This window comes from Moschus berezovskii, chromosome 2 (assembly GCF_049115385.1).
Source record: "Moschus berezovskii isolate FMDL1 chromosome 2, NW_MosBer_1.0, whole genome shotgun sequence".
Classification (NCBI taxonomy): Eukaryota; Metazoa; Chordata; class Mammalia; order Artiodactyla; family Moschidae; genus Moschus; species Moschus berezovskii.
Window position 1 is genome coordinate 104826194 of NC_142461.1, and position 23462 is coordinate 104849655.

Sequence of the window (23462 nt, forward strand, 5' to 3'; positions counted from 1 at the left end):
ACCAGTCCAGGTTCGATGCATGATACAGAATGCTTGGGACTGGTGCACTGGGATGATCCAGAGGGATGGGATGGGGAGGGAGGTGGGAGGGGGGTTCAAGATGGGGAACACATGTACACCCGGGGCAGATTCATGTCAATGTATGGCAAAACCAATACAATAAGGTAAAGCAATTAGCTTCCAATTAAAATAAATAAATTAGAAAAAATAAATAAAAAATAAAGACATCTAGATAAGATTTACCAACATGATCATTTCCAGCACAATTCTAACCTGCTTAATATTAATCTAACAGTGTTCCTGAAAATCCTTGCTCTAAGTTTGGATCAATAACATTTGGCACCAAAAATTGTGCATTATTTAATCTTTTGTCCAGTTCTTTTTTATGGAAAGGTTTATCCAGTTGTGTCCATTTACACTAGAACTTATCCTTTTGTCTTTACACACATTACCTAATGGGGAAACTATTATAGCTGAGGAATCTAGATTTTATGGTCACATAGGCTTTTGGCTGGAGAAGACTCTTGAGAGTCCCTTGGACTGCAAGGAGATCCAACCAGTCCATTCTAAAGGAGATCAATCCTGGGTGTTCATTGGAAGGACTTATGCTAAAGCTGAAACTCCAATATTTTGGCCACCTCGTGCAAAGAGTTGACTCACTGGAAAAGAGTCTGATGCTGGGAAGGATTGGGGGCAGGAGGAGAAGGGGACGACAGAGAATGAGATGGCTGGATGGCATCACCGACTTGATGGACATGAGTTTGAGTGAACTCTGGGAGTTGGTGATGGACAGGGAGGCCTGGTGTGCTGTGATTCATGGGGTTGCAAGGAGTCGAACACGACTGAGTGACTGAACTGAACTGAACTGAGGGTGTTATTTCAGAGCCATTGCATTTTGTAGTGCTTGTGAACTAATAGATGTTTTTGAAAAATTAAGCTTTTACCCACTGATCATGCTGCTAATTTGCTCCATATAGAAAAATGAAAGTAATGGAATGAGTACATGGCCTACGCTTTGCCGTAATTCTGTCTTGTTTTAATTTTCATTTAGCTTTGGGCAAGTTGCTTTCCCTAATTCATCTCCAGTTGCTTCATCTGTTAAACAAGGGCTTTACCTGTATCACTGAATGCTGTAGGATTTACTGAGATTATGGATGCCAGAAAAAGCCCTTTGTGTAAAAAGACATGAAGAATCTGAGAGAATATTTATCAACCACCACACTTCTGGGCATCAGCAAGCTAGGCTAGCCCATGCTCTAGTGCTCTAGACACTGATTTCACTGCTGGGAGTGGACTTTTTCCTTGTCCTTATAACTCATTCTTCTCACCTGGGGGATTTAAAAGTGACCAGTTTGGAAACATAAATAAATAACTTTCAGTTCTGTTCAGCTCAGTCGCTCAGTCATGTCTGACTCTTTGCGACCCCATGGACTGTAGCACGCCAGGCCTCCCTGTCTATCACCAACTCCCAGAGTTTACCCAAACTCACATCCATCGAGTCGGTGATGCCAGCCAGCCATCTCATCCTCTGTCGTCCCCTTCTCCTGCCCCCAATCCTTCCCAGCATCAGAGTCTTTTCCAGCGAGTCAACTCTTAGCATGAGGTGGCCAAAGTATTGGAGTTTCAGCTTTAGCATCAGTTCTTCCAATGAACACCCAGGACTGATCTCCTTTAGAATGGACTGGTTGGATCTCCTTGCAGTCCAAGGGACTCTCAAGAGTCTTCTCCAACACCACAGTTCAAAAGCATCAATTCTTTGGTGCTCAGCTTTCTTTATAGTCCAACTTGCACATCCATACATGACTACTGGAAAAACCTTAGCTTTGGCTAGACAGACTTTTGTCGGGAAAGTAATGTCTCTGCTTTTTAATATGCTGTCTATGTTGGTCATAGCTTTTTCCCCAAAGAACAAGCATCTTTTAATTTCATGGCTGCAGTCACCATCTGCAGTAATTCTGGAGTCCAAAAAAATAAAGATGTCACTGTTTCCACTGTTTCCCCATCTAAATTTAAAGCCTGTATAATTTTAAAGACTTTATATTTCTTGATTTCTATTTTTTCAACATCTTTGTTCTATTTTTGTGCTTGTATCTTCTCATTAGTAGATTGAAAACTCTTTTGATCAAGATTGGTTTATTATTTACTACATTTCTCACAGTTTCACTCCTGACCCATGAATAGCAAATTTCTTCTCATACAGCAACAGTTGAGTAATTATCTCTGTTTAATAAAATATAACAGAATGAAGGATATAAATTCTTTAAAAACAACTAAAAACCTACTTTCCCCAACTTTGGAAAAATCTAATCATAATGAGATTTTTATTCTAATAATTCAGATTTGGGGAGATAATCACATTTAAATTAATTTTTGATGATGAATAATTTCTAAATAATTTCTAAAATGTCCTCTACTATATGACTGAATCATTGTCTTTATCTAGTGTAAATGGACACAACTGGATAAACCTTTCCATAAAAAAGAACTGGATAAAAGATTAAATAATGCACAATTTTCGGTGCTGATGTTATTGATCCAAACTTGTGCTGTTATTGATCCAAACTTAGAGCAAGGATTTTCAGGAACAATGTTACATTAATATTAAGCAGGTTAGAATTGCTTTGGAGTTGATCATGTTGGCAAATCTTAACTAGATGTCTTTAAGCAGAAGGAATTGTATGTATTATTTAATACAACAGGTGTTTGAGTTCATAAAGCCATATAAAGGTTTTTCCAGAAATGAGAATATTTAAAACAGTTTAACAGAACATGAAACAAACTTTTACAGAATAAAAGTCTTTTATTTAAGTAAAAGTTCAAACTTGCAGGATTTTCTTCCTATGTATTCATGTTTGGGTTACTATTAATATACCCAAGTACTATTCCTTTATTAAATTTGATGACTGTGATATATAAAATATATTTATATATATAATATATATATAACTATGTAAAATATATATATAAATATGACCTTAAATTCCTTCTGTCCTTATTTCAAAGTGATGCTCTGCTCACCAAAGGGTGGAGTCTCTTTCCTCTCTTACCCCTTCCCCCAACCCTTGAATCTGGGCTGGCCCTGCAACCTGCTTTGATCAACAAGAGTGTGCCACAGGTGACTCTGCAATTTGAGATGAGATGTCAAAAGGCCCCATATCTTCTGTTTTATCCTTTTGGAACTCTGAGAGCACCAGGCTCTGCAGAAGCGTCGAAGAGGAACCAGATGGAAAGAAAGACCCCGCCCCCTCAGCCATTCTAGCCATCTCAGCAGAGGCCTCAGACCTAAAGCCACGTTAGGCATCCCATCACCAGTCAATCTATCTGATGATTTCAACCCTGTGAGGAATGCCAGACAAGTCCAGCTAAAAAAACTGCCCATGTGAGCTGAGCTTAAATTGAAGAATTATGAGCATATAAATGGTTTTTCCTTTAAGTTACTACATTAGCTATGGTTTGAAATGCCTAAATAATTGATGAAGCAAATAACAGACATATTGATAATGATATCTCTGTTTTCATTTCCCTCCTAAAGATAGAAAGTTGGGCTTTGAAATCAATATGAGTTGCAAGTTAATTTGAAATTAGAAATAGAATGATATGGATTTCTTAGTACAAATAATTTTCACCATGTCATAAAATCCCATTAAAATTTTAAGATGAAAATAATAAACATTTGTATCAACTTTATTTGCCAAGTCATCTATCCTATACCTGTTTGAATCTATTCCCATCATTATGATGAGGAAATTTAGTCAAGACTGCATGTCCAATTTAAAACTTGATTTATACATTAAACATACATTTTTCTTCCCCATGCAAAGAATAACTTTATGTCCTTTCATCTCAAATTCTACTGCTTAAATGTTACTTGTAAGCAAAGCTTTTGGTTAGTGTTAAATGAATTCATGTACATGAATCCTGTCATGGTGTGGTTGTAATTTTTTTGCTTGTAATTTATGTATTTAATTTTCTGCTTCTTTATTATGCTATTTACTTCATATTTATGAGTGATCTGCCAGTACCATTAGGAAAACTTGTATAAGCTTCATCAAACATTTCAACTACATTTGCTTTTCAGTTGGAAGATATTTTAAAGTCCAGACTTTTTTCTCAGAAGCTGTCATTGAGATTTTAGACCCAAGAAAAACTTTTAGAATACATTGTAATAAGTTTTTGTTTAAAATGTGTGTTTACCTCCAGCATTCTGTATGACATGCACTCACAATAACTTCTCTCATCTATCACAAGCTTGTGGTGACAGAATAAATACAGAATCAATTTTATTGTGGAGCTTTTGTCTTTACAGCATTTAGATTTTTTAAAAAATATAAAGTAGCAGAAGCAGCAGAAACTTTTATTTTTAGTTATACACATATACGCTGTGTCATCTGTATACTGTCTGTGTTCTTACAATTCTATTTTGGTTTATATAGTTTCCTCTTTCTAGCTTTGTTCAGAGAAGACATTAGCATGTGTGCTGATAAATAGCAAAAAAAGTATCTCTCTTTTTGCACTGTAGTGATTGGTAATAACTTTGGACTGTTCAAACACTTGCTCCTTTCATTTGCCTTGCTTTTGTATCCATAAGATGCCAAATTTATTTAGCTATGTCTTTGTTTTTTTTATCCCCTAAGAACACATAAGGAGTCAGTGTACATAACAATACAGGGCAGCACAGCAGATACACAGAAGTTCTGCTGAATAAACCAAAAAGAACATTTTCCAGGAAGCATCTTTACATGTGTAATTGCTGCCAAGACAAGGAAACCAGTCATACTATCGAACAGCAGCAAAGATGCCATTGGCCAACCATCCCTTCTTCCTCCTCCTGCTCTTGCTCTGAATGAGCTATTAAAAGACCACGGAATATAGACAAGGAAAGCACTGTCACGTAGGTATCACATGAAAAGAAGCATCATTTAATGGCAATTCAGTTCCTCACCTTCTCACTTCTGAATATTACCCAATTATGATACTTGGAGGAAGAGTTAGGAAATAATTGAGAAACAACACAAATCTAAATGTAGTCATTTTCCTGAAACCAAAGATAATTTATTTTCTTGATAACTTTACCCAGTAAGTTATTTATGTGATATGGATCCTGGTGGTTTCATTATCATATATAATGTAAAGGAGATCTAAATATTTATGAATTTGTTATTATTCATTAACTGAATAATTAATATGCTACTATGATTAGTACGTTACTATTTCTATGGTCTTTTCCATACACCTCCCCAAATACAAAAGTTAGGTGTCTGTCAAATTGAGATACGTGTAATAAAATTAACAACTTCTTGTGGAAGTCAAAGTTGATTGTCTTAATTCATTATTTATTTGGAACATTCTAGAATCAAGAATGATGATGAATTGCCAGTTAACCTATTTATCCTCTTGCCTCTCCCTCCATTTAATAAGTGGCAGTTATAATCCCAAATCTGCATTGATAAAGTCAAGAAGTAAAGCTTTCCTCACCAGATGATATGTCATGTGGTTTTTTTGACACCCTGCCTCACCCCAGTCACATTTTCATGAGTAGATAATATGGAGAGTTAATCTTTCTCCATAAATGTGATCTAAAGTTCTTCACATTTGACCCTGTGCTGAAGATTTCATTCCTGTTTACCTCACCAGGCTGATGTAGACGTTACTCCAAGAAGCACGCTAGGTGGAGAGTGGCAAAGTTGCCATGGTGCCCTAGAACTTTCCAGGCTAAACAACCCTCAGTGGAGACCCTACACTACATGAATCAGGAGAACTGTGGGGATGGTTTAGAAGACTGGCTTCATTAGTTATAGAACAAAACTCCACTTCTGAAGAATGTGGATCTTTTAGATGTTTACTGAGAGAAGGTAATCTTCTTCTTAGTATTACAGCATTATCTTAGGATTCAGAGGAGAGAGAGAGAGAGAGTGTGTGTGTGTGTGTGATACGCATCATCAAGATTAGTGAATTTTAGTCACACAGATATAACATGTAGGGAAATTTCCAAATGTGACATTTTAAAGAAATAGATCTAGAGTAATGTTTTTTAGCACTGAGGTATCAAACTGCATTTTGTTGAGTGTGAATTTTCCTATGTATAAATGTCTCAAGCGTAATCACAGGGCACACAGAGGAGACTGAAAGCATGACTCATCTTCCTCTTCCATCCGAGCAGCTTTCCTCTTGTTTACTTCTCATATTGGGAGCTGGGGGGTCCCACATAGGATTTCTCTGTCTGAGAAACAATTCCAATGATAAAGTAAGTTTCAAAACCATGGATTTGATAGTTCTATTCCTAGTTTTTTAAAGGAATCTCATTTATTTTCTCCATAGTGGCTGTACCAATTTACATTCCCACCAACAGTGCAAGAGAGTTACCTTTTCTCCACATCCTCTCTAGCATTTATTGTTTGTAGGATTTTTTTTAATGATGGCCATTCTGACCAGTAAAGCGATTATCCTTCAACTGAAAAAAATCAAACAAACATGGATTTAACATGAGAAGAAACTATGTTTAGATTTCATACTTGGATGGGTTTTGATAGAAAAGATAACTATAAAGATGATTTATAAATTGCCATTACTGCTATTAACTCTATTATTTACTGTGGTATATTCACGGACACTCATAATCCATTAAACATGCGGTATGTTGTTGTTCAAGTATTTAACAACTGATGCATTTAAGAACTGATGCACTGAGGAATGAATGAAGGAAAAAATGCAAAAGAAAAAAAAGAAAAACACACATGTAATATGGAAAGCTAGACTAGCTATTCAATGCAAAAGATGTTAGTTAAATGATACAATCTGAGATGGGCACTAAATATGAAGCTCTGGATGGAATCTGAGAATATAGGAGGGAAAGGAGACATTCAAGTAAAGAACACCAATGTAACTGGAGAAAATGGACTTTTAGAGTATTTTATAGGTGTAGAAGTATACCTGAAGATAGTTTGTCCCAGGAAGATCAACGCAACTTTGAAAGTTCCCAACCACAGCATGGCAGGAAAGAAGACATCTTGTGCTAGGCATTTATTCTAGTGCATCTGAGCAGGAGGAGAGCTGTACCTCCTGAAATTCTGGTAAATACAACCTCAGTTTCCACCAACGGATATTTGCTGGTCCCTCTGCTCCAAATGCATTTCCTCGTCTCTTCAATAGCTGGTTCCAGCTCTACCTTCAACACTCTGTTAAGACTTTCCCCTTCTCAGGACAATCTTCCTTGAGCAACCAAAGCACCTCCCCCAACAATTATTTTCTTTGTATATCATTCAATTTATTATACATGTCACATTATCTGAAATTATGCATTTCTTTTAGTATTATTTATGGTCTGTATCTCACACTAGAATGTAATTACCCCAGGACAAGGATTCTCTTTCACATATGTCTCTGCAGTCTATATATCCGTGTCCAGCATATTATAAGCATATAACAAGAGATCAATAATTATTTATTTTAAAGCATATATAACCTCTAGTCATTCTGCTTATTTCGGAATCCCATCTTTACAAAAGTGATTTTTCTCCAGAATTAAACAACTACAGATATTTTGTGGAAGATATTAAAAGGAAGATAGAAACCACATATGGCATGAAAAGAAATAGCCAGTCTTCACAGTTGTGAAGAGCTAACCAATTAAATAAGCCATAGGTTAGCTCTCAAAATTGGCTGGACAACTAACTCTCAATATGTCATCAAGGGACTTAGGCGTCATAGTTTGTCTATGTCAAAAATGGGGAACTGTAGGTATTTGTTACATAAAGTCTATAGAATATTTTTCCATCTTTAAAAGTTAAATTATGGTTAGGACTTTTTTTTTCTTATCAGAAGTAGAGAATTTTTTCTTTTCATTTTTGAAATCTAAACCCTGTTAACGATTTCTTTTTCCTCAAATAAGAGCCGACACACTTGTTATTCTCGTCAGCACTCCTTTCTTTTCCTTTCACAGATTACATTCCTTGTTTAAGTGTTCTAAGGCAGCTGGCTACATACAACAGTTAATACACTTTCTGAGAAACTGGATGAAGATTTGTGAATGCTGAGGTAACGGGGAACATCTCATGCAGAATCTATGGATTTTAGTCCATGTTCAATTTTTCTTTCTACTAGATTGACGGAGAGATAGAGAAAGCGAGGAGGCATCCTAATCTTTTTCCCTTTAACAAAAATACTGACAAAGAAACAGTTAAGAATAGTGTGCGAAGTTGGTGGGGTGACTCAAGTCTCTCGCAGCTGAAAGGTTACTTAATTCAGAGTTGTGCTGAGTTTCCTGATCTATTCCTAGTCTCCTGATAGACAAAGGTTTCACCCACAATCTGCAATCAGCACCAGAGTTATATTGAGGAAGGAGGCTGATGCGTTTGTAAGTACATTGGCAAGGAAAGAGGTGAAAGCCATCAGAGGCAGGGAGGACATCATTAAGTATTGGAGAGTCCAGCCGAGTAAATATAGTCCCCTGGCATGTATCGGGGAAAATGGAAAACAGTGAACATTCTCATTTTATCAGGTTTTCTCTGTGACTGTTCTTTCCACAAAAATCTAGTGTGTTTTGGAAAAAATGGACTCTTAGCTAGGGACAAGGGGCAAGCTTAGATATTTAACAGCAAGAAAAAGGATCAGGACTTAGTTGATCTGGTTCAATAGATGAGTTTTTGCAGATGAAAGCTGCAAAAATTGACTGCAGCTAATGCTTACAATCTTTCCCTGCAGTGACCTTTATTTACTTGTTGGACAATTTAATACTACTTTATTTGTATATCTGTAATTGTGATGATGTTCACATATATTTACACACATACATATATTTTATTTTGTGGCTTCTATTTCTTGACTTTACTGGTAAAGGTTTGCCTTACAAATTTTTTTCTTTTGTTGAGCCAGACAAGTTTACAAACAGAAAAGCTTATTGCTTCTGGATATCAAAATACTGATGTGTTTTTGACATTACATCAATGAATTCTACATCAAAAGCATATTATATAGCATTTTGTACATTAAATGAGGATCTGTATTCCATTTCTATTTTCTACGTTTAAACATTCCATTTTTATTCAAATCATTGAATTTACTAATAATCAACCACTTAAGTTAATTTTAAAGGCACTATATTATTAATAGCCCTGTAAAAGGCTGCAAAGCAAATATTTTAGTTTTTGTGGGTGACATAAAATCTGTGACATAAAAAAAAAATCTGTCACAGCATAATGTTTTAAAAAAATAATCCCTTGAAAGTGTAAAAATCATTCATATTTCTAGGGCCATATAAAAATAGACTGCAGACTGAATTTGGCCAAGGACCTTGATTTTCTGACCCTTGGCATAAGTAATGGGAATTATATTTAAAAATTTGTTTTGCTTATAACCAAATAGCTTTGCTTTTCTTCTTAGTATAATGGAGATAATAATGTAGGCAGACAGTATTGACAGGCATTCTGTATGGCAAAGAGAGTAGGGATGTTAAACATTTCTAATTGCCCACAGTAATGTAGTCAACCTTAGTCTAGCCTAGTAAAACCTGAAAACCTAGAAAAAATGTGGCCCAATTTAACACTTGTAGCAATTTTTTGTTTCCAGAAAACGCATCCTATGTAATTCTGAAATATCATCTTTAATACCGTTCTTTGTTTGAGTTGGTTGGGCAGGTATAAGAATTGTCACTTCTCATCTGTGATAATATGATTTTCTACCTCTTTTTTCCTGATTTCTGGCCAAATCATCAGTCTTGATAACTAGTCACAACAATAGGGCCATGTTTCTATTTGATGTTTTTCAGTTTGCAGAGTTCTCATTCCTAAATGAAAATAAACCTGCTTTTTTTGTTTGCTTGTTTGTTTCTCAAAGATTCAATATCATAACTAAGGAGAGAGTTGACTCAAATTATCTTCAATACATACCAATGTATATGTTTATTGACTCAATATTCCTCAATATACTCATGGACAGACTCAGATATTGTACACTTTCATTCAATTATCCTGTAACTGTCTAGTGTTAATTTTCCTGTCTTGCACCTGATTGGCTAACCCTACATATGAAGAATGAGGAAAGGACTATGGCCTTCCTAGAATCACGCTGAGTAGGAATTCTTGTCTTCCACGACCTTTTGGAACCTGGTTTTCTCTCATCTGCTGCATTTTTCTGTGGTTGTTTGGCATCCATCTACTTTATTGTATTCAAATTGGACTTGTAATCTGTGAAGGCCTTGAGAATTGCAGGTGGGAGTGGGCACAACCCTATCACTGTCTTTCAGAAGAAGATTGTAGTTTAACTCACAGATATGCTGTCTAATAACCAGTGAAGAGTCCTCTTGGAACTACCGGCTTTGTGCAGTTGCTTCAGACTTGTTTAATCTTTGTCAGTCTCTCTCTCATATTCCATTCCTTCTCACCCCGAGCAAGGTTTCTTCCTGAGGGTGGACACTGAGATGAGGGCAAGGGAATGGGAATGTAGCCCAACCAAATTAACATTTTAGGAAATTTATTTTTTCTTATTTTTGGAAATGGGATACTGTCAGATATTCCCTTGAATCGGATATGTAAATTGTCACGAAATCTAAGTTAGAATTCTTTTCAGATACTATTTCCCAGAGAACATTTTGACCCCTAAGCCCTAGTGTTTCTAAGCAATCCCCTGCCTCTGTGCCCACCCTGTGCCAGTATGCATGTTCTCTCACTCCTTTCTCCTCACTCTCATGTCAAGGAAACAGCCAGTGCTGCAGAGAGCAATATTTCTCCCATGGTAAGGAAGCTACTGAAACCAGCACTGTACACACAAGTTAAAATTTTCAGAATCCAGCTGTGTGCTAAACAGGAATTTGAGTAATTCCTTTAGAACACCTATGAAGTTAATGTAGAAGTTACCATAGAGTTTTTCTTTGTTTATAAGCTAAGGATTCAACAAAAGAGATGAAATCTTGCAAAAAAGTGACATTTTACAGCAAGTTAAGAGCACAGTGAGGAAAATCCCTATAATTATACAAAGAATCATCTGAAGGATAATAAATGCAAATACAATCTATAGATATTCAAATACATAAATAGTCTTTTGAACTGCTAGAATCCAGTATATATGTGGCAAAAAAAAAAAAAAAAAAATCCCTGAAGGTATTTTAGAGGGCTTCCCAGGTGGCTCAGTAGTAAAGAATCCACCTGCCAACCAGGAGACTCAGGTTCCATCCCTGGGTTCGGAAGATCCCCTGGAAAAGGAAATGGTAATCCACTTCAGTATTCTTGCCTGGGAAACTGCACACAGGACCTGGCAAGCTACAGTCCATGGGGTCGCAAAGTGTCAGACAAGACTTAGCAACTAAATAGCAGCAGCAGATATTTAAGAAATGCAGTATTTAAAAATCATGATATTAAAAAAATACAGCTATATATTTACATTTAAACAAATTGAAACGTTCCTTTACTGAGTTTTGGCCAATTAAAAAATGTCACTGCACACAGAAGAGAATTGTATGGCTATCACTTCATGTATTTAAAATTATTAAAAGTGTTGCTATACTATATTTGCCAAGTGAAGTGATTGATGTGGTTGGGTTAAATGTCTTTTCTAGCTTTAAAGTTCAGCATAAAATATAGAAGATTCTACACCAGTTTTTCTTACAGTACATACCAGAGATATGATGGGGTATCAGCATTGCTAAGGAATGTCACATATTCTTTGTGATGTTCTACATCGAATAAGAGTAAAGATTTTATAAAAGTTGTGGAAGAATTTTATAATTTTTCAATAGCTGAAGTAATAATTCTGTAATCACTTATTATTAAAGTTATGCAACTCAAACTATCCTTACAAATTAGCATTTCTTCAGAGAGAGAAATTAAAAATCCACATAAATATTACACCCTTAAGAGATCACAGAATCCTAGTTTTTTTGCACTGTTGAATTCAGGCAAAGCTGTAAATTAATAGTCTGGATTGACATCATCTTTAGGAAAGAACATTTCAAAATCAAGTCAGAGTTTATAACATGCAAGACTTTTTTATTTATGGCCTAAATCCTTTATGATCTTATTTAACATATTTTCTCACATCTCTTTGGACAGGTTGCACTCATAATATTTCCAAATTCTTTTTGTTAACATTTCCTTTGTCGGTGATGCCATCCAACCATCTCATCCTTTGTCAACCCTTCTCCTCCTTCTTCAATCTTTGCCAGCATCATGGCCTTTTCCAGTGAGTCAGCTCTTTGGATCAGGTGGCCAAAGTATTGGAGTTTCAGCTTCATGGTCAATCCTTCCAATAATATTCAGGACTGATTTCCTTTAGGATTGACTGATCTGATCTTGTAGTCCAAGGGACTCTCGAGAGTCTTCTCCAACACCACAGTTCAAAAGCATCAGTTCTTCAGTGCTCAGCTCTCTTTATGGTCCAACTCTCACATCCATACACGACTACTGGAAAAACCATAACTTTGACTAATACGGACCTTTGTTGGCAAAGTGATGTCTCTGCTTTTTAATACACTGTCTAGGTTTGTCATAGCTTTCCTTCCAAGGAGCAAGCATCTTTTAATTTCATGGCTACAGTCACTGTCCACAGTGATTTTGGAGCCCAAGAAGATAATCTATCACTGTTTCCAGTTTTTCCCTATTTATCTGCCATGAAGTGATGGGACCAGATGCCATGATCTTCATTTTTTGAATGTTGAGTTTTAAGCCAGCTTTTTACACTCCTCTTTCACTTTCATCTAGAGGTTCTTTAGTTCTTCTTCACTCTCTGCTTAATGATTAATCTGCATTAGTTCATGAATAAAACTATATACTATCAGTTCAGTTCAGTTCAGTCGCTCAGTCGTGTCCGACTCTTTGTACTTCATCAAATATTTGATCGTACATTGGGTTTTTTGTTCAGCAGAACAAAGTCGACCAAAGTACAGTTTACAACTCACTAGATAACAATCACCATCTGCTCAACTATCCACTTCAAACTTGATTTGTGCAGTCTGGGGTGTTGTAAGTATGTTGCTGCACCGTTGATTTTAGGGAACTCAATTTCATTTGCTTGTAATCATTTTTCAAACTGTCAAGGTCATTTTTAATTCTAATCCTGTCTTTCAAGGTGCTCACCCATCCTGATGATGTGATGTACTTGGCAGATTTAATGACTACTCTCTCCAGCTCATAATCAATCACATGTAGAGATGTTAAATGCATCCAGGACTGCTCTCTGCAGAATATTACTTGTTAAGGGCTTAGGGGTGATGGTTCTACGCTGTGTTATTCTTAAATTCTCATGATTGCCTTATTTTCCATCATAAGCCTCAGAGAAAGAAAACTGCAAGTCTCTCTAAGTTAAATGAGATCAAAATGATATAGCAATGTGATTATCCTTGGTGCGGGGGGGAGGGGGCATTTTCCCTCAGAGCACTTTATAAACCATGGTACTCTACTTTGATATTATTTCATGGACAAACCAGATAATTTGAGGGTGGAACATTTTTGCCTCTGCCAAATTTGCTATTCTTTTGATTTGCAAGACAAGCAGCATGTTGCCCAGTATTTAGGAAAACTTTATTTTGCCCACATGAGAAGAATCGGTTTCAGTCACAACCTCCTAAATGCTCTATTGTGTACAGCAAAATGAAAAAAAGAATCTTTCAAATTGCTCACTCTGTATCAAACAATTCTACTTTATGGTTTCATTCAGGAATTTGAGCAAAGGTGATTAAAGTTTTACTTCCTATTTAGAGCAATTGGCTTTCAAAATTATAGATTGACTCTCCAACCCAGTTGCAAATGAGTTCTGGATCTCTATTTTTTTAACTGTAAAATGGAAATTTGACCTTGACCAGGTACAGCATGTGGTTTTTACCTGGAGTATCAATTGATTGGAAGTGGCTGCCCTTAAGTGCTCTGCTGCAAATTGTGATTTGGATTCTGTTTCATGGGAAAGAAGGTTACACAAGGCAGTGACCTCTCCCATGAGAGGATGAAAAGAAGGAAATGATACTATGTATGCTATTTATTGTCTCTGAACTAGATGTTTTTTAAAGTCCCTTTTTGCTCTAAGATTGAATGAGAACAAATTCAAAGGAAAAAAAAAAAGAAAATGTAACTCATATTATACATATCAAAACGCTTTAGAGAATATTACTTGGAGTTCTGCTGCACCAGCTGGTTGAAGAAGAGTATGTGTTTTCAGTAAGATCAAATAAAAATTTGTGACCTACTGGTGGCCAGTGGTGTACAGATATAAGAGCAAACGATATCAGCTGACCAGAGAGCCTTTCATTTAAGATGAGCCTGTGTGTCCACCCTCCTGGGTTCTTGGCATTCAACTCTAATTTCTTTTATCAGCACTCATTTGAGTACATTTCCTCTTTCTGACTTCCCAATTAAAAATACTTTTTTTTTGGTGTTTTTAACATTTTTCAGGCTAAACATCTAAGTAAAGGCACACATGACCTTTAATGATCTTGCCATTCATTATTCAATTTATACTTAAATGTCACATTCTCTAACAAACCATACAATTAATCTCCTTTAACTTTTTATTTGGCCCATCAGTGACAAAGTTTATTCCGACTTGTCTTCTTTGAAGGTTAGTAATTCATGTAATTATCTGTACAGTGAAGGATGCACTCAGTCATAGCTAATCAATGTAAAGCTTTGGATTTTATTTTATCAAGTTAAATGAAATATTGCAAACACTTGGGTGTATGTATTCTCCCTTACATGTGTTAAACAATAGATTGCATTTTATTTTCCATAATAACCTTGACATGATCTCTTTAACTTTTATCAAGAATGAACAGTTTGAAGTATTTTATGAATTCACGTTCACCGACAAGAAGATTAATGCAGAATTTAGGGGAAAAAAGTGAGAAAACTTTTGTTGTAAATTAAAAAAAAATTATATTCCAAAATATTAAAAACCAGACATGGAAAAATTAAATGCTCATGGGTCTGAATAGGAAAGGAACTAGAACTGAAAGTGTACACCAGGACGTGAAGGTTGTTGCAGACAAGGGGACTGAGGTGCCAGTGTAGCAGGAAACCCACGGAAGAATCTATTACAATATTTTGAAAAAAAGTGCAATTTCACTTTCTTTTATTCTCTACTTCCAAATGGGTGAACAAGGTTCAATAATTTTATTAGAAATTATATGGCTCAGAAAGAAACTTGCAACAGGAGTCTCCCAAGTAAGAGCTAAAACCCTACAGGTAGAGTTTAGATAGATTCCAAAAAGATAAAATATGACAATAAAAGAGAACATGGTTATTTTACTCTTGTTTTCAAAAAAAATCTATACTCTATGGAAGCACTGACAATGCACCCAAATTTTCATTTTGTTCTCAGATTTGTTGTATTTCTGGAAGACTGGCTTTTGTTTCCATATAAATATCATACTTTTATTATTCATCTGGCCAAGAATTTCTTTCTATTATATAGTTTAAAATATTTAATGAAAGATGTCAGAAGTGGTTTTGGAATATTATTTTTACTCTCCTCAAGAAAAATAACAGAACTCATAGAAGTACTAGATATTTTTCCACACACTTCCATTTAAGAAGCAAACTATGAGCTTTCAGAAAATATCTCTGTTCCAGATTACTTTTTTTGCTATTCTTTATGTGTTTTATGGTTAAACCACACCTTTAGTCTAGTCTTAAATTCCACACTGGAATTTAAAAATTTAGTGCCAGGATTGATTAACATCATTCCTTAATAATTTTAGTACTGTTTAAAAATATATGTGAAACAAACATGCAGTGCTGCTTATATTTCTCATAGACAGTAGGATAATACTAACAGTTAAATATATATACCTTAAAATAAAATCTCAACGAATTTTTGATTCTTTTTTCATTGACATGAAAATAGAGGAATGGCAAACACATTCATAAGTGAGAATTTATATACTTAGCTAGAGAAACTTGTGTTTTACACTAGGCATTTTCTTTCAAATTTGATTCAGGAACAAGGCACATTATTTTCCCGAGTTATGCCTATTGGCCTCCTTCTCTCTTTAAGAATTTAATAAATTTATGTTGTTCATGATTGATGAACAAGAAAGATAGTAAGAAGAAGATATGGACATTCTATAAAACCTACTTTTGGGTTCAAAAGTGGATTGTTCATTGGCCCCAAAATTTTTTAAAAATATATTTTTCATTGAGATAATAAGCACTGATTTATAAACCATGGCTATTCTCCTCTACTGTGCCCACTCAATCCCATGGATTCATGACCTTTTAGGTGTTGAGGTTTCCCAAATCTATTTCATCACCCAGACCTCTCTCAGACACCCACCTGCATAACGGACTGCCTCTTCTACACACGCTTTGTAAACAATATATCCAAAGCTGAACTATTTGTTTTCTTGTCTAATTTCTTCCTCTTATTGTACTTCCTATTCTTACAAAAGGTGCCTTTAGCTGTCCCGTGTCTAAAACAGAAGCAGGGCAGCTATTCTGGAAGCATTCCTCTTTTTCACCTTTGCCTCACCTCAAATCTTAATGAATTTTTTATTTTACTTTGTCTAAATTCTTCATACCATCCTCTCTTTTTTCCAAGCTATTACTTGAGATATTGTTGCTTCAGCAAAAAGGAAAATCACTATCAACTTGACCTGGTAAGCAGGAAAGGAGTCCCTCTCCCAAATTTTTTATATTAAGAGCTGGGTTTCAGGATCAGTATAACATAACTAAGTGCAGATGAACAGCTAAAAATATTGTTTTTACCTATCTATCTTAAAAAATAGTAGTACATAGGGGAAAACAACCTCAAATATTTAGTATTTTTTCACATTAGTCCTAAAATACCATTAATTTATTATCAATGTTTTTATGGGCTACCATAGAGGTTCCTGATTAACTCTTTTTTTCCTATCAGGAGATAGAAAAGTATCTAATTTTACATGAAACTGAAATGAGAATTGCAAAGAGGAAATGCCTACCAGAAGCTTCATTTTCTTGGGAGAAGCTGAAAGTGTGTAAACATGCCAGTCTCTCCTCATCCTGTGTGGTTGAAATGAATGAAACTCATCACAGTCACATACCCCAATTATTACAAGTGTCTTGGGCTGAGCACAGAAAGAAAGCTAAAGCAGCATTAATTACTGCCACAGACGACATGATAGGCTAGAGTTCACCTTTATAGAAGCAGATTAATTTTGCTTTTCAATTTAGCCTGCTCTATAGCTATGACAAGATAAATCATTTCAGAGAAGGTTTGCTAAATCTGATTAGGATTCTTGTTTTAGCAGCTATCAAACTTATAATGGTCCAGTGGTCAGCAGTAAACAGATGCCAAGAAAGTAACAACTAGAAATCTTTGGGAAAGGAATACAGAATGTATTTTTATTCTTCAGATCCCTAGAATATGCAAAACCCTCACTCTTTGGAAAGAATTTCCTTGCTGTGATTTCTAGGTGCCTAGAAGGTGACAGATGTGAGCACTAAAATCCTGCGTTCATTTGAATTCCACATCATTTCTCTAATGGATAATATTCTAAATGGAAAAGACATCCTGGTTGTTTCAAGTTTTAGTTTTCAGCTTTGACCCTTTTCCCTTCTAAGCTTACACCATTCCTCTTACCTGGGTAATTTGCTTTCCTCATTATTAAAAGAGACCCTTAACAAAGTCAGTGAGAAAAATTCCCCAGAAATCTAGGGTTCCACTTACAGCTTACACACACCTAGGATTTAGCATAATTACTCAAAATTTACTCCAATTTACCAAAACTTTTTGTATTGCTCTGTTAACATATTAGGTGGGCACAGTAAACGCCTTTTTAGCAAATTGCATGCATGGTAGTTTTTCTTTATTTCAGTTGTGCAAAAAAGATTAATATTCTGTTCAGGAAAAATTTTATTAGCAATGGCTGACTACACAGTAGAGGATCCCTTTCTGTATAAATAAATCTCTCTCACTACCTTTAAATTCTATTGTTAAAGACTTTTTTTCTCTGACTCATGAATTTTTTTTTCAGATCCTTTTTGGCTGCTGAGGAAACGGCAACACACTCTAAAGTTCTTGCCTGGAGAATCCCAGGGATGGGGAAGCCTGGTGGGCTGCCATCTATGGGGTCGCACAGAGTTGGACATGACTGAAGCGACTTAGTAGCAGCAGCAGCAGATAATAGGCTTGAGTGTATGGCATGGGTGATGTAGTCTGGAAAAAAAGGTGTGAAGTGAAAGAAAGCTGTAACAATGTACAAATCTTCCGTGAGAAATGCAGTTTAGGATTTCAAAAGTAAAAGCCAGGTTTAAAAAAAAAAAAGACCAAACTGAGTTAAAAACTGTTGTGTTAATTAAAATCCTCATTGAATTAACTGAGAGCAAATTAAAACTTGATTAATTTTTAAGTATTCACTTAATTACAAGGTGGCATTTACTGTTATCATTTTTTAAATTATTTTTTCAGTTCAGTGTTTTAAAATCTAAATTCCATTCAGTTCATCCAAAAGACAGATGTCCTAGATGATATGAACAGTTATAAAAGTAAAACAAATGACTTTTAAGTATGAAAAATGTTCCACCTCACTATTATCATATCAATGTAAATTTGAACAGATGATCATTTTCTGACCATCATTATAACCAAAATAAATACATAGTGCTATTGGGGATTGCAGGCTCAAACACCTGAGAATAAATTGTTAAAAAAAAATCTTCCTGAGAATAAGATAAGATAACCTTTAAGGTTCATATATTTTGATTCAGTAATTCACCTAGATATCTATCTTATTAAAATAATCAGAACCTTAAACAATAGATGTGAATAAATATAACCATTAAAATATTAATTTTAATAGAAAAAACTGATGGCCTGATACTACTAAAATTGCTAGTTTACAAGAGTACATATTTACTTGGAATAATGTTCAAAAACTAATACAAAAAGTTGATTAAACATGCATATATAATGACCTCAAATTTTAAATACAAACATATATATTAGAACTAAGACTAAAAGTGAACAGAACAAACTATAATTACTGTAAGCAGTAATTATTTGTGGGTGGTGAGATTACAAATTATGTTTCCTTCATGTCTTTATTTGCCTGTAACACATTGATTTTGCAACTGGGAAAATAAACATTTTTGAAAATTAATAGAAAAATGGTATACATGATCTTATTTGCAAAGCAGAAATGGAGATGAAGACAACAAATACATAAATACCAAGTGGGGAAGGGGAGCTGGGAGGAATTGGGAGATTGGGACTGACGCATATTCACTATTGATACTATGTATAAAATAAATAACTAACGCGAGCATGCCATATAGCACAGGGATCTCTACTTAGTGTACTGTGGTTACTTGAAGTGGAAGGGAGTCTAAAAGGGAGGAGACATATGTATATGTATGGCTGATTCATTTTGCTGTACAGTAGAAACTAATAACATTGTAAAACAACTATACTCCAATAAAAATTAATTTAAAAAATGGTTCGTATATTATCAGCAAGGAAGCTGACTGCATAGCTGCTAAATTTTGAGTGAAAACAAGTTTGGAATAAGAGAAAAAGCCTTGCATTATACCTAGTTTTTAATTTGCATCAAATAGACATTAATGAAAAATAATATAAAGTGTGATATTATCATTATTATGTCCTTAATTATATACTGAAGTTGAATGAAAATTCTAAATACACTGTAGTTTATTCAAATAATTTTCCAAACTTATAATGGTTGATATTTTATATTTAGCATATCTTCGAATAAAAAAAAGTTTTAAAATACTAGACTCCACACACACACACAGAAACACTGATCTCCTTCCAGTCTAACAAATTCAACCAGCTTGATAATATGAATATAATTACAAAGTTCTAAAAATATAGACTGTGTTGCCTTACAAGGTTCTTAATTTATAAAATCTGACTTCTTTAACTGTTTCTAAACCTAACAAATATTCCATACTTATATTTCTTAGGTTCATTCTGCTTGTTAGATCCCAAATCGAGTTAGTATAGGGGGTTGGCTTGATTTGGGTGTTTACAAAAGGAACCATATTTCAAAGACAGAATTTGACTTCTGTTTATTGACCACATCTATACACAGTGAACAAAAAGGAATAGCCCAGCCCGTGGGCCTCCACTTCTGCCCTGAAGAGGTAGAGATTCTGTGTGAAGGGTTGATGGTGTGATTAGCTGTTGAGAAATAAGCAGCTGGCAGAATTCGGTACTCTCAAGTCCAAAGGAAATTTGTTTTAATAGTGTTAAAGTTTGTACTACAGGCTATAACCAGGGCACTACTAGTGCGGGCTGCAGCTGGGCATAAGGTGGCCACAGTTCTGTGCTGAGTAGAATTCAGTTCACTATCATTTTCTAAGTTAGTGCAATTTCCCATTCTTCCCAGCACACAAGTGGGGGACTTTTTGGAGCTACTGAAATTCTTCTTTTTTTATTCAGCAATAAGAGGAAGGTATATTTTAAGATGTCAAATTTTGACCAGTGAATTCCTATTCATACCCTGACTTTAGTCAAAGAGGCCTGCCTACAGTTCACTGAAAAATTCATGCATTCTCTGATTGCCTTTGATCACACCATTAAATCTACTAGAAATTCCTTACCATTGTACCATCACCACATGTGTTGATGCAGCTCTTTCCAAGTAGCACATGTTAATCAACCTCTGAAGTTATAACATTTTATTTACCTCACACCACTGGCCATTCACTTGGTATTTTCCATGATAGCTTCTGACTTGTAAGTGACTGTAAGGTTTTATACTGCTATTCAAATGTTTCCCAGCCAGCCAGACTGAACTATTATTAGTTTTCTGAAAAGAAGGTGTTCTCACTCTGGACCTTTACAAGTGTGATTCTCCTTGCTCATATCATTGTTCTGCTCTGATTCAATTTAATCACGGCTCAACTACATGCTAGTGCATACATGTACACACACACACACACACACACAGAGTTATGCACAGAGTCTTCAAATTTCAGCTAGGACACTTTTTCCAAGAAGACAATTCCTTTTCCCCACCTGGGAGTTGGTTGGGTACACTTCCTACATGAATTCAAGTATCCTTTGCACTCCCTATTGTGGTTCCTTGCAATTGTGAACTTCATTATCTTAAGTAAAGCCCCGGAAAACATGACTAAATGAATGGACTCCTCAAATAGTATTTAACTTTTCTTGCATGCAGGTCTTCTATATTGAATATTGAAGTTATAGGGATTAGGGAATGAATACTTTATTTTTTTTTTTGAGTCTTCTCTCACTCAGCACTTCACAAATAACAGATTCTCAAAACTTACAGATATTTTTTTGAGAACTAGATTGGATTTTTCTGTATGTTGTTGACCTCATATGAAGTCATAGAACTCTTCTCCAGAAGTGTCCTTAGAGATCACTTAGTCCAACCTTTCATTGATATTTCTTTTGGATTTCACTGTGAGGGTATTTTAGGTATTTTGGCCCAGAGGCAAGATGAGTTAGTTAAGGGAGAAAGTGCTAGGAGTGCATAAATGAAGTGAAGGCAAACTTTTTATTGCTTTTTCCTCCTTTTGAAGGGAGATTGGGCAGAAAGGAAAGGAAAGGGAGGGGAGAACTGGGGAGTGAAATAGCCACAACTGAAAGAGATGTGAATCTAAGGATGAGTCTGGAAGAATCAAGGGTTCAAGTGAGTGGAGGCTGAGAGAGAGGTGATTGATATAGCATCCTTCATAAGACAGTGGGGGTTTCCCTGGGCTGGGGACAAGTCAGAAAGAGTCTGAAAGAGTCTGAATGCAAACCTAATTCAGTCTAGTTCAGGCTTGAAGCAGACCATCCTCAGGAACATGGAGATTCTACAGTCTCCTTAAGAGAATGGACAGGCTGGGCGGGGGGGCGGCGTTGGGGGACTGGGGAACAGAGGGGGAGCTTTGGGGATGATTACACTCGCTGTGTGTCTCTTTCTCTCACCAGAATTGTATAGAAGAAAGACAGGTTAAACTGAACATCCGAATGAACTTGGAAAGGAAAACAGGAACATATCATCCGAAAGTTGGAAACAGGGTCAAGAGAGTGCAACATGGCCTTCCAGTATCATGGGGCTTCCCCGCTGGCTCAAATGGTAAAGAGTCTGACTACAATGCAAGAGAGCCAGTTTTGATCCTTGGTTCAGGAAAATCCCCTGGAGAAGGAAATGACAAGCCACTCCAGTATCTTTGCCAGGAGAATTCCATGGACAGAGGGGCCTGGAGGGCTACAATCCATGGGGTCGCAAAAAGTCTAATATCATAGAGGAGCATTGTTCTTAACTACTGGAAAAGTACACGGGAACAATATAACTTGAGAGGTTAGAGTGCCCAGGCAAGGAAGCCTCAACTGATTGCCTAGGAGGACATTTATGTTTTTATTATATGTATCACAGGTCCTTTAGGGACAGCTAAATGAGTTCTTATTCCCACTTAGATCTGTCTATCCACATCGTTTTCAAGAAGTACTACCTCTGTGGAGATCTGTTCTCCCAAAGCCTATGATGCTGGGAGATCAGCTCAAGTCACCAAAATGCTATGGCTAAACTGCCCTTGAGCCAAAAATAAAAGTAATTAGAGAATTATTTTTAATATGTGTATTTCTGGAAACAACAGACTCCTAATTTTATTAACTTGCATGTGACCCACAATTTATTAAAATATCTTTCAATTTCCTAGTCCCAGTTTACTGATAATATCATGCAAACAAAGACCAGTGATTTGGCCATTTTTATTTTCATTTGTCTTGTCACTGATAAGGTATTGATATAATAATTGGGCTAATATTCTGAAAATTATTGACGTGCTTTCTCTTTTGCTTTTCTGAGTATGAGACCTCCACTTTGCTTGCCACAACGTAAGGAGTGAGAAATGTGGTAAGAATTAGGATTTGCCAGGGCTTCCCCGGTGGTTCAGTGGTAAAGAATCCACCTGTTAATGCAGGAAACATGGGTTTGATTCTTGGTCTGGGAAGATCCTACATGTTGTGAGACAACAAGTTCATGTGTCACAACTATTGAGCCTGTGCTCCAGACCCTGGTAGCCGTAACTACTGAGCCCATGTGTCATAACTACTGAATCCTGTGCATTCTAAAGCCCGTGTTCCACAACAAGAGAAGAAGTTGCCGCAATGAGAAGCTGGTGCACCGCAGCTAGAGAAGAGCCCACACAACGAAGACCCGGCACAGCCAAAAATAAATACATTTTTAAAAAAGAATTAGGATTTATCACAGAAGGTATTAAAAGACAGGCAAAAAATAAGACTGTTATGTGAGACAACAGATTTGAAATCCAGGTTCACTAAAAGCATAGAAATGGCCAAAATGGGAAGGTGTGTCAAACTGAAGCATAGGAGGACTTCAGATCCTACTCCCTGTAGGGATCATGAAAAGAAACCATACTAGTTTTTATCAGTGAGGAGTACAGAATAAAAAAGTAAAATTAATGACCCTGAGGTTTTAACTTTTCAAGTCATCTTCAGTCCGACTTGGCATGGATGCAAATTTGAGAACCAAGGAGCCTACCACAGGGTCACTGTGATGGCACTGG

At 35.9% G+C, this 23462-nt stretch overlaps 1 protein-coding gene across 4 annotated transcripts in view; it reads right to left on the bottom strand.

The window, feature by feature from the left end:
• KCNH7 (potassium voltage-gated channel subfamily H member 7) overlaps positions 1-23462 on the bottom strand; it is a 551616-nt gene that overhangs the window by 232935 nt on the left and 295219 nt on the right. The window lies entirely within an intron of this gene.